The 11114-nt window shown below is 35.0% G+C and overlaps 1 long non-coding RNA gene across 3 annotated transcripts; it reads right to left on the bottom strand.

Annotated features, from left to right (window-relative positions):
- Window positions 1-1039: 1039 nt before the first annotated feature.
- LOC113729590 (uncharacterized) lies at window positions 1040-3728 on the bottom strand. 3 transcript variants are annotated; one of them, XR_011840855.1, is made up of 6 exons: window positions 3668-3728; window positions 3368-3426; window positions 3025-3113; window positions 1992-2047; window positions 1571-1704; window positions 1040-1289 (listed from the first exon to the last, which is right to left on the bottom strand). It is a non-coding gene; the product is annotated as an uncharacterized lncRNA (long non-coding RNA). The 3 variants fall into 3 exon arrangements; XR_003458155.2 differs by lacking the exon at window positions 3668-3728 and having other exon boundaries at window positions 3020-3113; window positions 3368-3470; XR_003458156.2 differs by lacking the exon at window positions 3668-3728 and having other exon boundaries at window positions 3368-3470.
- Between the last annotated feature and the right edge of the window lie 7386 nt (window positions 3729-11114).

The raw sequence follows: 11114 nt of genomic DNA, 5'->3' as shown, positions 1-11114 counted from the left end.
ATTGTACATAAATACTTATAAAAAATTAAGCCACGTACAAACTAAAATGGCATTTGAGCCATATTAATCAACAACCTAACTACTACAAAATATTTGTGGTTGAATTCTTTATAAGAATGATATCTACACATTAACTAAAAACATCTACTAAACTGTTCTCTAGAAAAAGACTAAACAGATTAAAAAATTACAATAATCAATTTAACATTGAGTCGCACTCCTAATCAGACTACATGAATGCCTAACACAACACAACAGATTCCTCCTTCTTAGCTGCTATACCACATGATCCTGCACTTCAACATTCTGAAGCAAAAAATCACAAGGATAATCATAAACAGCATAAGAATAAATAGCCAATATACCCCACAATGTAAATTAGTCTCTCGACTCCATTGCAAAAGATCAGCCCCACAATGTAAGGTATGCATAAGACCATGACAACCATTAAGAACGTCATTTTTAACGATCCAAATTCTATTCCTTCAATAGAAAAATAGACACACAAAGAATTTCAGTTTCATACAAAATCAATACACAAGAAGCACAAAATTTCCTCCATATGTCACAATGTCAAATACCAAAAGCAATTCAACTCAAATATCTGAGGTACAAACTCAAACAAAATTCAAAACTGCATTGAAAATTGGATTCTTATCAACAAGAACTTATTTTATTGAAATCTGGTTTTTTTCTCAAGGACGAAGTTCAAACATACTCAAAACATTGACCGTGATTTTAGAAAAAATTTCATTATTTATAGCCATATGAAAACACAACCATTAACCTTTGACAGTTAACTTTCTTTGAATCTAGGGAAAAAATTGCATTTTTGTTGGCAATATATATATTCTATCAGTTTCCACAAGATCAACCAAATTAAACTAAAATTCATGAGAAAACAGAAGATTTGAGGCTGTCAGCAGGTGCAACTTCACTAGTAATAATCGCAACACACCAAACATCTAAAACAAAGCAAAAAAATAGACATTAGGAATGACTCAGCATGCACCCAACACAAAACTGACTGTAATTTTTCTCTTGCGATCAGTCCATTATATATAAAAAGAACAAAAGTAAGTCAAACTTTTTGGCATTCCATTTGGAATGACTCAACAAGCAACCACAACAAAGAAAACTGACTGTAATTTTAATCTTGCGATTGGTCCATAATATATAAAAAAGAACAAAAGTCATTAACTTTTTGGCATTCCATTCACATTTCATGGTGGAAACTAACCTCAGCAATCATGATTAACTATTCTCTGGCAGTTTGGCAGAGTGATTGCCTGCAAATATACATCATAAGAGTAATGAATATAATGGGGAAAAAATCTGTACACAAATCATAGCATGTACTACAATATTTTCCACTCCCTAATGAGACCAGTAGTTGTATATTGATATAATACTCTCCTATAACAGTTCTATCATGACATTCAAGCTACATTATAGAAGAAAAATAGTAAAAAACAAATAGAACAGGTGATAGAGGGGCTCTAATTACTCAATTGCAAATCTATGTTAATACAGGTGCTGCTTTGATATTGACCTAACAGATGATACTAACATGTTCATTGCATCAGTCTTTGGTGACTTATCAGGGATTGCCCAAATTCACTACACTTCAGGCAAGCAAATCCCGTAACATAAAAGGGCTAAACTTCGCTGCAGCACAACCTCTGTTGAGCACAGAAGAATAACCTACATAATCAACAGAAAGATGAGTATAACAATTACTGAACTTTGTGGCACAAAACAATCGTAGAATAAGCCAAAAAATAAACAAAACAAAAGAAATGGCACAAAAATTAGGAAAAGAAAACAAACACAATTAAAGGATGACTAAAACAGGTAGTTCTACATCATTTATACCAATTGTAATCATCATTCATCCCTTGATGTACATACCATAAAGAATTCATTAGCTATGAGCAAAGGATTCATTAGCTCAAATGAATGCTGCATTTTGAGAATGCACAAGAACATACCTTGGATTTGCATATTCTGGTAAGTATTGCAACAGGAAACGAAGAGCAGTATCTCTCTACAGCAACAAAATCATAACATATTTATTAGGCATATTATTTGAAAAGCCAAAAACTCAAGGATGGGAAAAAAAGAAAATGTCTGTTCCTTTTGGTTCCTTTGTTTCGAAAAATTATGGACATAGGGAAAGAAATATCATTATCAGAACAGTGCTTGGCCAAACAAGAGGAGGGTTTCTTTTTTCTAGGTGGAGAAAAACCTATTATGTTTACTTCTGATCTCTTCATTTCTAACTGCTAAAAATACACCGAAACAGAAAATGAGAATACAAAAAATCTGAAATTATCTATATAAAACATCAAGACAAGGGAATAGGATTCAGCTAGACCCAAAAATTATGCAAAAAGTAGCTACCATTTTGACAGTTAGGATCTTGAAGTTTTAGTTCTTCCAGTGCTAATAAAGATGATGGCAAAATTATGGATGAGCTTTAAGGGAAGACTATTAATTTCTTGTGTCAGGCAAAGAGAGAGGCTAACCAAGCAATTGAGTTGCAAAGCTATTCCACATTAAATGGGAAAGCCTAGGAAGAAGAGTTACAGCAACATTTCCTCTTCCCCCACCCGGCAAACTCCCTCAGTCCTGCCCTCTCTAATCTTGCTGTCATGGTGTAGTACTTTTGAAAGTTTATACTTGTAATCATCCTTCTAGGACCACTTATCAATTAAGTATTTTATGTTTATTGAGTGCAATTTTTACTATATGTTTGAAGCAAGATGAAACCCTTGGCAACTCAATTTCAGTTAACATACTGAAGCACATTACATATACTTTTGCATAGTACTATACTGAAGCAATGGGTAAGTTATGATCTAGGCTATCTGATCAATGAGATTATCATAGCCAACAGGTATTATGAAGGAACTTTAGTCAAAGAAAAGAAAATGGATGGTCAGCTTGTTCATTCAGACCCAAACTTTTTCGGATGAAAGAAACAAGAAATGAATAAATGTATAACTATGAGCTGGACCTTACACAAAGGTATAATTAGACTTTCTAACTCTGGGCATCAAAATCAAAGCTTCCTTGCCACCTGAACTCTAGGCAAATCGAGCATTTTAAATCTGCAATATCAAAATTTCAAAAAATCAACTTTCAGTTTATTCACCATTAACAGGAAGAAATACAAAGAGGAAAAAAAACTAATCAAAAAAATGCATAAAAATAGTAACAAAAATCAAAGAACATAAAAATTTAAAAATATATATATAACAAGAAGAAATACAAAAAGGAAAAAACGAAGCACAAAAATACATAAAAATAGTAAGAAGACTCAAAGAACATAAAACTTTTTAAAATTACAAAAAATAAACGATACCTCTAATCCATGGCTGCAGTAACAGTCGTTGATTCTCTGAAACTAAAATTCCTAAAAAACTTAGAGATATATACAGAACACTGTGAAATTATATCGATCTATTGAATGTTAGGCTTTTCGGCAACTGCAAGCAAATCTGTGGGCAGATAAAAGAGCCATAGATTTTGCAGTCCCGGAGAGCCCAAAAATTTTCTAAAATTTAAGGGAGAATCAGAGAAACATTAGCTTTGCAGTTGGTCGGAGAATGAGAGAGAAGGGACTGACAACTTCTTTTAGAGGAGAGGGTATAAGTGGGCTTACGAACACACCAAAACCAACTATAGTCAAAGCGACGCCTCTGTGAAGCATTCCATCCAACACCTTACGGGCATCCTGTAAGTGCCCGGTGCAACCCAATGAGTACAAACAAATTCACAATGATGCACAAAGATATATCAAATTTAAGCACAATAAAGAAAACTTAATTAAAGAGAAAGGATAAGAAATGCAAACCAAATATCAAACCAATAGCCTCTTCAATTGATGGCGATGCTAACCAAGATGTACAAGTGAAGGCTCACTCCTTCTTCACCCCAAACACACTTTGGTTGAGCCAAGGAGTTTTACAACTATTCTAGTTAACCCTCAACAACCTACACTTGAAAGATCACTCACCCAATTAAGAACTATTTTATACAAATGAGGCAACCTTCACCAAGGTTTTACCACTTCAAGTGATAGGTTCACCTTCACCAAGGTTTTACTTCTCCTAGAGAGAAACCTTCACTTGAGCAACCTCACAACCCAACTTTCCCAACCCCTTATACAACCAACAAAGAATCTTTCTATTCAAAAATCTCACTTGTAAGCTTGTATTTTGTGTTGGCAAAAGTCATTTGTCTTCTTGTGCTTTGGGGTATTTATAGAAGGTGAGAAATGGCTTCAAAAGGCTCTCTAACGGTCAAATATTAAATGCTGTCAAAACTAGCCGTTGGCCTGTCGGACGTCCGAACCACCTGTCGGACGTCCGAACCCTGCGTCCAAACCACCTGTCGGACGTCCGAACCCTGCGTCCGAACGTCGTCAGAGAGTCATCAAATCTTTGCGAAATTTCTCGGACGTCCGATGCGATCGATGTGCGTCCGATGCGTGCGTCCGATCCTTCCGGACGTCCGATGCTTCCTCACGAGCGTCCGACAGAGTTTCCTTCTTGATGTTCTTCATCCTTTCGGACGTCCGATAGCGTCCGACATGAGTGCCCTGTTTTTGCTTCTTCTTTTATGCCACAAGAATCTGTTCTAACAAATTACTCACATAAAAACATTAACCCAAATCTACATATTGGTTTGTTAATCATCAAAACCAAGGATTGATCGACCAAGGTCAACAATCTCCCCCTTTTTTATGATGACAAACAAAATGAAGATTTCTTTTATCAAATAAGTTCAAATAAAACTCCCCCTTAGAAAATGCCAACATGTTCAAATAAAACTCCCCATTAGAAAATGCCAACATACAAAGAAACTTCAATAAGTCCTACTCCCCCTTTTGGCATCAATCAAAAAGCCAACTTCCCCTTTATTTTTCAAGTCAAGACCATAATAGGGTCCTTGGGAGTTATTACAACATGATCTAGCAATCCACATGAATTTCATACCTTTTCTCATATTTTTCTTTACATAGCAATCATTTTGCATATGTCCAAATTGGCAACAAAAGTGACACATGATAGAAGTATTTTGCACATAGGTGGATTTAATGCAACTAATTTTCTTACTTCTTATCATAGCAAACTTATTTATGCCTTGAAAAGATTTGCTTTCTTTTGTTTGAGAAAACTTTTGTTTTTCATTTTGGAGAAACTCGTTCAAGTCATTAATTCTTTTCTTTAACAATTTTTGTTCCTCCAACATTTTTTCATAAAACTTTGTTTTCTCTTCCAACTTCCTTTTCAAATTATTTTTGCAATCAAAAACACTTTTTTGATTTTTTAAATCATCATTTTTCATTCTCAAACATTTATTTTCTTGAAAAAGTTTGGAATTTTCTTCCAACAAATCATTTATTTTTGTTTTCAAATCTTTATTTTTAGCATAAGATTTTCTCAAACTTTTATGCATTTTAATCATAAGAATTTTCACATCATCATCTTCATTATCTTCATCACAAGAAGAGTGATAAGAACTTACCTCATCTTCTCCAACGGCCATTAGTGCCATTTGGGCCAACTCTTCTTTTTCTCTTTTTGAATTGCATTCATCCCATGTAATTTTGCAATCTCCTCTTGAACATCTCTTGTTGAAGATCTTCTTGAAACTTTTGATGTGAGGAGTTATATCATTGTCCACTTCCATGATTTCATTACCCATGAAGGATGGGTTTTCCCCCACTTGAGATGCTTTAAAAGCTATGCCTCTCTTATACATTCTTGCATTTTCTTCCTCTTGCACTTTGAATTTCAGCTTTAATTCATAAGAGGTTAGGGTATCCACAAGAGATTCAATGGACATAGAATTTAAATCCTTTGCCTCTTCTATAGCATTTATTTTGTTTTCCCATTCTTTTGGCAAGGCATTCAAAATCTTTCTATTTTTCTCACCCAAAGAATATTCTTTTCCAAGCAATTTAAGATCTTCAATAATGTCACAAAATCTACTACACATCTTATCAACATTTTCAAGAGGATGCATTTTGAAAAATTCATATTGAGAAACAAGCAAAGATTTCTTTTGTTCTTTAATATCTTGGTTACCTTCATGAAATACACACAATTTATCCCAAATATCTTTAGCTGATTTACAACCTTTAATCCTACTAGATTCATTTACATCTAATGCATTGTACAATATACACATGGCCTTGGCATTCAAAGAAAGGTATCTCTTGTCTTTTTCATTCAATTCTTGTCTAGTCTTTAATCTACTCAAATTGGTGGTAGAGTCAACTATTCTAACTTCATAAGGACCATCTTCTACCACATACCATAATTCAATATAAACGGATTGTAAGAAAATCATCATTCTTTGTTTCCACATGCTAAAATGAGAACCATTAAACATAGGTGGTCTATCAATAGATTGCCCTTCTAAAAAAGAAACTTTTATGGTTGCCATGATCTTTACTCTAAGCGGTTAAGCTTGATCAAAAGAGACCAAACTCTGATACCAATTGTAAGTGCCCGGTGCAACCCAATGAGTACAAACAAATTCACAATGATGCACAAAAATATATCAAATTTAAGCACAATAAAGAAAACTTAATTAAAGAGAAAGGATAAGAAATGCAAACCAAATATCAAACCAATAGCCTCTTCAATTGATGGCGATGCTAACCAAGATGTACAAGTGAAGGCTCACTCCTTCCTCACCCCAAACACACTTTGGTTGAGCCAAGGAGTTTTACAACTATTCTAGTTAACCCTCAACAACCTACACTTGAAAGATCACTCACCCAATTAAGAACTATTTTATACAAATGAGGCAACCTTCACCAAGGTTTTACCACTTCAAGTGATAGGTTCACCTTCACCAAGGTTTTACTTCTCCTAGAGAGAAACCTTCACTTGAGCAACCTCACAACCCAACTTCCCCAACCCCTTATACAACCAACAAAGAATCTTTCTACTCAAAAATCTCACTTGTAAGCTTGTATTTTGTGTTGGCAAAAGTCATTTGTCTTCTTGTGCTTTGGGGTATTTATAGAAGGTGAGAAATGGTTTCAAAAGGCTCTCTAACGGTCAAATATTAAATGCTGTCAAAACTAGCCGTTGACCTGTCGGACGTCCGAACCACCTGTCGGACGTCCGAACCCTGCGTCCAAACCACCTGTCGGACGTCCGAACCCTGCGTCCGAACGTCGTCAGAGAGTCATCAAATCTTTGCGAAATTTCTCGGACGTCCGATGCGATCGATGTGCGTCCGATGCGTGCGTCCGATCCTTCCGGACGTCCGATGCTTCCTCACGAGCGTCCGACAGAGTTTCCTTCTTGATGTTCTTCATCCTTTCGGACGTCCGATAGCGTCCGACATGAGTGCCCTGTTTTTGCTTCTTCTTTTATGTCACAAGAATCTGTTCTAACAAATTACTCACATAAAAACATTAACCCAAATCTACATATTGATTTGTTAATCATCAAAACCAAGGATTGATCGACCAAGGTCAACACATCCTTTAGGTAGCTAATAGAGGATAGGGAGATGATATGGTGGCAGAGGAGGGAACGAAGAGAGTCTGAGGAGATGAAGGGCGAGGGAGTGGAGATCTAGGAAGGAAGGCAGTGAAAGATGCTGATGATGGCGAGGATTTAGCGGAGGGATTGGAAGTCCTAGAATCCCAGGGCTAGTGGGAGATGGGGTGCTTGTGATGTTGGGTGTCAGAAAGAGTGTTGACCTTGGTCGATCAATCCTTGATTTTGATGATTAACAAACCAAAATGTAGATTTGGGCTAATGTTTTTATGTGAGCAATTTGTTAGAACAGATTCTTGTGGCAAAAAAGAAGAAGCAAAAACAGGGCACTCATGTGGGACGTCCGAAAGGATAAAGAACATCAGGAAGGATATTCTGTCGGACGCTCGTGAGGAAGCATCGGACGTCCGGAAGGATCGGACGCACCCCTCGGACGCACATCAATCGCATCGGACGTCCGAGAAATTTCGCAAAGATTTGATGACTCTCTGACGACGTTCGGACGCAGGGTTCGGACGTCCGACAGGTGGTTCGAACGTCCGACAGGCCAACGGCTAGTTTTGACAGCATTTAATATTTGACCGTTGGAGAGCCTTTTGGAGCCATTTCTCACCTTCTATAAACACCCCAAAGCACAAGAAGACATGGGACTTTTGCCAACACAAAATACAAGCTTACAAGTGAGATTTTTGAGTAGAAAGATTCTTTGTTGGTTGTATAAGGGGTTGGGGAAGTTGGGTTGTGAGGTTGCTCAAGTGAAGGTTATTCTCTAGGAGGAGTAAAACCTTGGTGAAGGTGAACCTATCACTTGAAGTGGTAAAACCTTGGTGAAGGTTGCCTCATTTGTATAAAATAGTTCTTAATTGGGTGAGTGGTCTTTCAAGTGTAGGTTGTTGAGGATTAACTAGAATAGTTGTAAAACTCCTTGGCTCAACCAAAGAATGTTTGGGGTGAGGAAGGAGTGAGCATTCACTTGTACATCTTGGTTAGCATCACCATCAATTGAAGAGGCTATTGGTTTGATATTTGGTTTGCATTTCTTATCCTTTCTCTTTAATTAAGTTTTCTTTATTGTGCTTAAATTTGATATATCTTTGTGCATCATTGTGAATTTGTTTGTACTCATTGGGTTGCACCGGCCACTTACAAAGAGAGATGATGTGGCGGCGAAGGAGGAGGGAACGGAGAGAGTCTGAGGAAAAAATACAGACAGGAGAGAGGAAGAGGAAGGAACGGGGAAAAAAAAGAGAAGAGAAAAGGAAGAAGAGAAGAGAGGCGGCGCACAAGCCAAACAACAGACCTTTTCTAGTCCAGATAGCGGAACCACAAGACCATAAGGGAAAGACACGGTTCCCAAGCTAACCATATAATTAGCTCTCCTTTTTCTCCTCCGGCACCAATAAGCACAGCGGCAGCAGAGGCCTAGCTCCATCAAAATCAACAATCTACGTGAACAATCTATTGTTGCCACCAGCAGTAGTGAAACTGCATCACCGCGTGAGTAATCTGTTGGTGTTGGGATGGATTTAGCTTCTGAGGATGAGGATAAAGGTGAGGCGAAGGAGAGAAGGGTAGAAGAGAGAGCGGCGGCAGCGGAGGAAATATACGAAAACCCTAGAGAGGAAGTATATGCAGACGGCTGGCGCATCGTGCGAAAAAAAAAAGGCTGGTAACTCACATGCTTGGCATGTGAGAGGACGACGAAAACCATCCAGGTCATCAGAGCTCTTCGGCTCTTTATCTACTTATGTTGAAAACTCGATTTGAGTTCCATTTTTAACGAACTCAAGTTCAAATTTCAATAGGAATTAGGATTCGTTTATAATATGGGAAAAAAAAGGCCCCCGTAATAAATCTAATATACAGAAAAGTCATTCGCGATTTCAAAACGTACAATACAATATCTCATATTTTGAATTAAATTGTAAAGATGATGAAATCCGTTAAACTTAACAGAAATAGATGAAATAACAAAAATGCCCTGATATAATTAAGTAAAAGACAATTCAACAAAATCATTTGTTTTATTCTCTAGAAAGAGAGAATTGAAGGCTAAAGGGTAGAACAGGTATATTTGTTAAAAATTAGGTATAAAATTTTTTTTTAAGCTCCATTAAATTTAACGAATTCCTTCACCTTTACGATTTAATTCAAAACATGAGATGTTATATTGTATATTTTGAAACCACGGGAGCTATTCTGTATATTAGATTCATCACGGGTTTTTTTTGTTTTTAACCCTTATAATATCGAATCAAGTTCGTATTTGCAGATATTTGATTCATTAAAACTCTATTCGATTAGAATAAATTTTAATATTTTTATTTAAAATATATGTTAATATTTTTATATAAAAATTTATATGTATTATTTTATTATATAGATATTATATACTCCATGTATTAGTGATAATTTAGTATTAAAATTGAAGAATTAAATAAATTTTTAAACTCTCGAATCAAGTTCGAACTTAGACTTTGAGTTTGTACAAGATTCAAGTTCAAAATCGAGTTCGAATCCAAAACTTTGAATTGATCTTGAACTATGGAAAGTTCTATTTGATTCGATCCATTTACAACTTTACTTTAGGCACGGTTTGTTTTGAGGGGTAATTACAAAAACTCCCACTAAGGCATAACTATTTTTGCACTTTCTCCCCAAATGTTAATTTTTTCTCGCTTTTATCCCTTAAACTGTTAATTAACTCTAGGGTTGTGTAATGGGTAATGTCAAAGACATTTATACCGTAAATAGTTAAGTGCAGCAATTCCCCTAACTTATTTTACACTTTATCCTAACATCATATTTTCCTAATTTGTCTGTTTGTCACTAAAATCATTAGTCAACTCCTATATTTTATAACACCCAGAACAAATAATGTCTAAAAAATATCACTATTATATTAATGAAAAATTAATATATTTATAGACATATTCCTAATTAAATTTCATAATTATACTTTTTTTATTGAAAGAAATATCTTGCTAATTTCACGTAATAATAAAAAAATAACAAAAATTGTTATTGAAAAGTTAATATGCGAAATTATTATTAAAAATCTAAAAATGCTCAAATATTGTTAGTTTCTCTTTATGAACATACATATGGTTGTGCTTTTCTTTTAATAACTAGATATTTTCTTTATATTAGAGTAAACATTTTTTTTGTTGGTAATACTTAAAAAAGAGAGAAGCATGGTTGATTTGGACTTCAAAGTTTCTAGGGCCATTTTTTTTAATATAGAATGATTAGATGCTATTAAAAATTGTGTGGATTGCTAATTTTTTTTAAAAAAAATTTGTTGCGCCATAAGTACGTTTCTCAATCATTTTTTTTTATTTTTTTCAATCACCTTTTTATTTCACAAATATCAAATCACAAAAAGTATTACACTGTTATTTTAAAAAAATTTCCAAATAATCTTCAATCCAAACAAACCCAATCTATAGACCTTTAATAATATTTTTATAGTTTATTTTTCACTAATAATTTTTGTTTTTCCCTATTATCATTTAACAAGAGTTAAATATTTTATTGAAAGAAAGTTGGATTGAATGATAATTTAGAAGGGATTGTGTGTAG

This window comes from Coffea arabica, chromosome 2e (genome assembly GCF_036785885.1).
Source record: "Coffea arabica cultivar ET-39 chromosome 2e, Coffea Arabica ET-39 HiFi, whole genome shotgun sequence".
NCBI lineage: Eukaryota > Viridiplantae > Streptophyta > Magnoliopsida > Gentianales > Rubiaceae > Coffea > Coffea arabica.
Note: the sequence above shows the minus strand (reverse complement) of the source record. Positions and strands in the feature narration are given on the sequence as shown.